Genomic DNA, 6,242 nt, shown 5'->3' with positions numbered 1-6,242 from the left:
TAATTACACAGTATTTTGGAGATCTGTGTTGCTGAATCCTTTGCAATTTGTTCAATTAATATTGGAGAAGTCAAAGTAGAAAGATGGAGTTGGGAAGCTATAGCCTTTAGCCACACAAACACACGGTGATTCCTTGTTTAAAATTCACGGAGGTGAAACTTTACTATGGATCACAGCGAACATGAATCCCGACCGAATGTCAACCGGCAGGTTTCGGTGAAAAAATTGTGGTAAAAAGTTGCTTCTTACCGGAGATCAGCTGAGCTTGTGCCGCCCATAAAGCTGCCATCAACTTCCCTATCACACTGCGCGTCAAGACACCCGTGGATACACCCTTCCGACTATAGGGTACTGTTAAACTCACTAAAAATCTAGCAACGAAATAGAAAGATAATGGATTTCCCAGAATTATCCTAGTAAATGTCTCTAAAAATATCGTAATCCGTCCCAATGCAATCGCGTTTTTTTATTTATTTATTTATATTTTTCTAGTCCGTCGCTATCAATATCCTCAAACACGAATCTTTCATCCTCGCTCAAATTAATGGGGAAATTGTCGTTTTCTCGGTCCGAATAGCTGTTTTTGTTGGAGGCTCCTATTAAAAACAATGTGAATATGTGAGGAGCCATCAACATGTGACGTCATCGTCTGCGACTTCCGGTAGAGGCAAGGCTTTTCTGTTTGCACCGAAAGCTGCGAACTTATTCATGGATTTTCTCTACTAAATCTTTTCAGCAAAAATATGGCAATATCACGAAATGATCAAGTATGAAACATAGAATTGACCTGCTATCCCCGTTTAAATAAGAACATCTCATTTCAGTAGGCCTTTAAGGGTTTACAATACATTGAGTGAAAAATTTAGAGCTAATAAAAAAGAACATTGAGTACAGTATCTGATAAAATGTAAATATAAATCTAAAATTGTAATATTTTAAATTACTGGTTGCACTTGTCTTTTTTTGGACAAATAATCAATCAATCAGTGATTATTTATATAGCCCTAAATCACTAGTGTCTCAAAGGGCTGCACAAACCACAACACAAACCACAATGACATCCTCGGTGGGCCCACATAAGGGCAAGGAAAACTCACACCCAGTGGGACGTCGGTGACAACGATGACTATGAGAAATAATGCATGTTTTATTTGTTTATACTGACTTTTCAAAAGGTACTCAGAGACACTTACACACAATGAAAAGAAAACATGAGCACAATCACAAAAGCACTGAGTTTTGATAAAACAACACAACTAAACAACTGTAAATCGATATAAAGTTGACACAATTAACTGCCAAAACTTTCTGAGCTCTTAATTGGTTGCTTAGTTGGTATTGCACTCATCAAATCATTTTTGGACAATAGTGTGATGTAGGGGTCGGCAACCCAAAATGTTGAAAGAGCCACATTGGACCAAATATAAAAAATAAGCCTCCAACAAATAAAAGCCTTGTATAAGTGTTATAATGAAGGCAACACATGATGTAAGTGTCTACAGTATATCAGCCTACTATCAGAATGACTATGCGTGTCAAAGGCTGATGCAAATCTTCGTTGACTAAAATGTTGACAGTAATCTACACATTTTTACAGTATTGGAAAAGATTAGAAAAACAGAGGCTTCCCAGAGGGTGAGATAACTCCTGGCATATAATGGCCAAAGGTATAAATGTGTGTGTGCAAAATAAAGGAAACGGCAGGCTTTGCAAGTTGAGTAATGTTTGCTGTGGTCTGGAACAACACGAAACACAACCAACTATCAGAAATGCAGCCAAATTTACATGCAGATATTGTGTCATGAGACATGCAAATATAAATTAAATACAAAAAACACATGAGAAGGAAATAAAATGAGCTCAAATATACCTACAAACGTGGCATAATGATGCAATATGTAAATACACCTAGTCTAGATATCACGTTAGCATTGATTAGCTTGCAATCACACAGTGACCAAATATGTCTGATTAGCACTCCACACAAGTCAATTATTTCAACAAAGCTCACCTTTTTGCATTCATGCACAGCACAAAAAGTTTGGTGGACAAAGTGAGACATAGAAGGAGTGGCATAAAACACGTTTTTCCGTGGCAGTGTCGTAGAAAGTTGTACTTGTAATCAAACTACTCTCATTAGTAAAGCATGTTTAATAGAAATATTCTAACAGTTAGGAAATTTTGTGTCATGTTTGTCCTTCTGAAGCAGGGTTCGGAAACCCACGGCTCTTTAGCGCCACCCTAGTCGCTCTCTGGAGCTTTTTCAAAAATATATGCAAAATGGAAACGATGAGGGGAAAAAAAACATTTTTTGTTTTAATTTGGTTCTGTAGGAGGACAAACATGACACAAACCTCCCTAATTGCTATAAAGCACACTGTTTATACCAAACATGCTTCACTGATTCGAGTATTTGGCGAGCGCCGTTTTGTCCTACTAATTTTGGCGGTCCTTGAACTCACCCTAGTTTGTTTACATGTATAACTTTCTCCGACTTTCTAAGATGTGATTTATGCCACTTCTTTTTCTATCTCATTTTGTCCACCAAACTTATAATATTGTGCATGAATGCACAAAGGTGAGTTTTGTTGATGTTATTGACTTATGTGGAATGTGCTAATCAGACATATTTGGTCACTGCATGACTGCAAGCTAATCGATGCTAACATGCTATTTAGGCTAGTTGTATGTACATATTGCATCATTATGCCTCATTTGTTGCTATATTTGAGCTCATTTAGTTTCCTTTAAGTCTTCTTAATTCAATTTATATCTCATGACACACTATCTGTATGTAATATGGCTTTTAATTTCTTGCGGCTCCAGACAGATTTGTTTTTGTATATTTGGTTCAATATGGCTCTTTCAACATTTTGGCTTGCCGACCCCTGTTCTAAAGAAACCATATTAAAACAAACATTTGTATGATTTTTTTTTTTTAAACTCCAGGGAGCCACTAGGTTGGAGCTAATGAGCAGCTGGTTGCTGACCCTAATGTATTGAGATGCACCTGTATAAAGTATATGATTTGTGCTCCAAAAACATATACACCTGCAAAAAACTCCTTTTTACCACACTTTCTACTGATGTAATTGTGTTGAAATATTGTTTTATTTAATCTGCATACATTTATTATTATTTAAGTCATTTTTGATAAACTCGTATAAAGGAGTGCGGTCCATATGTTCACATTTACATGTATTTTTAAAAAGAGATGAGGATATTTCTATTTGTAAAAATGCCCAAAATGAACGTCAATATTGGAATTGAACACAAAAGTAGCAGTTTGATTTTCTGTCACATGATTTATTAGAATTGAATCAATAGTATTACATAGTATCACTTGTGATTGATATCTAAAGTGAATTAAGAGGGAGACTGGCATAGCAAAAGCATGAATAACAGATAGTTGTTTATATTCTGTAAATAAACAAACTCATCGAGTCATATTGGCTGCGGTGACAAACACAAAGTTATAGTTTCTGTACAGCAAAGACTATATGGTGTGGGAAACTGCTTGAGGGTGGGGTCACCAAACTATTACAACATTAGAAATGTGGCTCAATTTTGAAATCCAGCCTGCACTGAAAGTCATAGTGGTAGAAAAAAAACATAGACATAAGAATTGGTTAACATCGAAACAGTGATCTTGACAACAATTAGGGTGACGGCATGTTACTCGCACCTGCTACAGAGGATGGGGGACTGGTTGCTACAGAGTGGCCAGTTCACGTCCCAAGCATTGCTGTGGTGCCCTTGAGCAAGAACTGAACCCCAGAACTGTTGCTCTAATGTCTCGCAGTGCTAAGCACAATCTCTCCTGGGGATCGATAACAATAATAAAGAGTACACGTGAAGAAGTACATATGTCAATTTCTCACTGACATGCTGACCAGGCCTGTCTTTGATTGATAGTCACAAAACTGGCTAAATTAACCTGAGAAAAGAGTCTCAAAGCTTGCATCAAGACTAAGCTTGTGCAATATTGGGTGAAATTGATTTGAATCGGCGCCACCTCTCATGTTTTGTGTTTAACCCAGCAAATGGATCTCCAATGACACTGATGCAACACACGGGTTCACAAGATATAGTGGTTGTCATGCAACTGCAAACATTTTTGTTTTGTGTAAAGCAGGGGTGTTTTTAAAGCGAAAGTAAAGCAGGCAATGAAACCTGACACGCCCTTTCTATTGATCACTAATCAATCAAAGCGTTACAGGCAGTTCGGATGCAGAGGGGCAGTGGGAGGTAAGCCAAAACTGAAATCAAGTTACCAATTTTGTGAGATAGACAAAACAAATATTGAGAATGATACACATTATTTGTTGTGCACATAGTTGATTTTAAAGGTAAATGGTAGTTATTTAAAATATATTCAAAGACATGTAGATATATGTTTTTAATTATATAATGTTTACATTGTATGTTTTAAAAAGGGTTCACCATGAATTGATTTACGTGGACCCCGACTTAAACAAGTTAAAAAACTTATTCGGGTGTTACCATTTAATGGTCAATTGTACGGAATATGTACTGTGCTGTGAAATCTACTAATAAAGTTTCAATCAATCAAAAAACTCATTATTAGGGATGGTGAAGTGAACATTTTACATCACCTGTTATCACAATCGCAGGCGACGACTACTAACCGTCGGGAATTTTACTGCTGTTCATCATTAATACTCATATCCGTTACATTCCTGTTCATTACACTTTTGAGACTTTAATAGCAAAAAAAAATCCAACATTTCCCTTCATAAATGTAGGGATTTTTTAAATCAGTTTAATCACACTTTTGAATTTGGATGAATTGTGGTTATTCACAGTAAACTAGCTTGCATAATCTAAATTAACCTAAAAACAACAACTATATGTTGATATAAATGTAATTTTATTGTTAGAATGTCATACACAAATATTTTTTTAAATGTATTTGCTCAAAACTTGGTAACAGCTTTGTCTAAAGTACTGTCTGGGTGTATTTTGAAGTGAAATTGCACCAGTGTAGGCATTGACCGCATCAATGACCGCATGACAACCCACGCTGCCTTTTAGGTAGCCATCCGCGGTTAATGTAAAGGAGCATGTAAATCTGTGTTTATGCATGCTTAATGCGATCAATTTGTGTGATTAATCACATGAGTTAATTGGGTCTTTTTGACCGCCCTGGTTAATACAGTATGCCGAAATATGATAAATAACTGAGGTCACACACCTGAAGAGGTTTTTTTGTTTTTAAGGTAAGTGATAAAAATAAACACTTAAGTGCAAAAAATTGCAAAATCCACCCCTGAAGTTGTAAGGAATACATAAAGGGTCATTTAATACCTGATTATATGTACCGTATTTTCCAGACTATAAGTCGCAGTTTTTTTCATTATTTGGCCGGGGGTGCGACTTATACTCAGGAGTGACTTATGTGTGAAATTATTAACACATTACCGTAAAATATCAAATAATATTATTTAGCTCATTCACGTAAGAGAATAGACGTATAAGATTTCATCAGATTTAGCAATTAGGAGTGACAGATTGTTTGGTAAACTAGCATGTTCTATAGCAGGGGTCACCAACCCGGTGCCCGTGGGCACCAGGTAGCCCGTAAGGACCAGATGAGTCGCCCGCTGGCCTGTTCTAAAAATAGCTCAAATAGCAGCACTTACCAGTGAGCTGCTTCTATTTTTTAAATTGTATTTATTTACTAGCCAGCTGGTCTCGTTTTGCTCAACATTTTTAATTCTAAGAGAGACAAAACTCAAATAATTTGAAAATCCGGGAAAATATTTTAAAGACTTAGTCTTCACTTGTTTAAATAAATTCATTTTTTTTTTTTTACTTTTCTTCTTATAACTTTCAGAAAGACAATTTTAGAGAAAAAGTACAACCTTAAAAAGGATTTTAGGATTTTTAAACACATACACCTTTTTACCTTTTAAATTCCTTCCTCTTCTTTCCTGACAATTCAAATCAATGTTCAAGTAATTATTTTTTTTATTGTAAAGAATAATAAATACATTTTAATTTAATTCTTCTTTTTAGCTTCTGTTTTTTCGACGAAGAATATTTGTGAAATATTTCTTCAAACTTATTATGATTAAGATAAAAAAAAAATATTCCAGCAAATCTAGAAAATCCGTAGAATCAAATTTAAATCTCATTTCAAAGTCTTTCGAATTTCTTTTAAAATTTTTGTTCTGGAAAATCTAGAAGAAATAATGATTTGTCTTTGTTAGAAATATAGC

The sequence above is a fragment of the Nerophis ophidion genome, linkage group LG13, assembly GCF_033978795.1.
Source record: "Nerophis ophidion isolate RoL-2023_Sa linkage group LG13, RoL_Noph_v1.0, whole genome shotgun sequence".
Classification (NCBI taxonomy): Eukaryota; Metazoa; Chordata; class Actinopteri; order Syngnathiformes; family Syngnathidae; genus Nerophis; species Nerophis ophidion.
The sequence above is the reverse complement of the archived record's forward strand: the minus strand, read 5'-3'. Positions refer to the sequence as shown.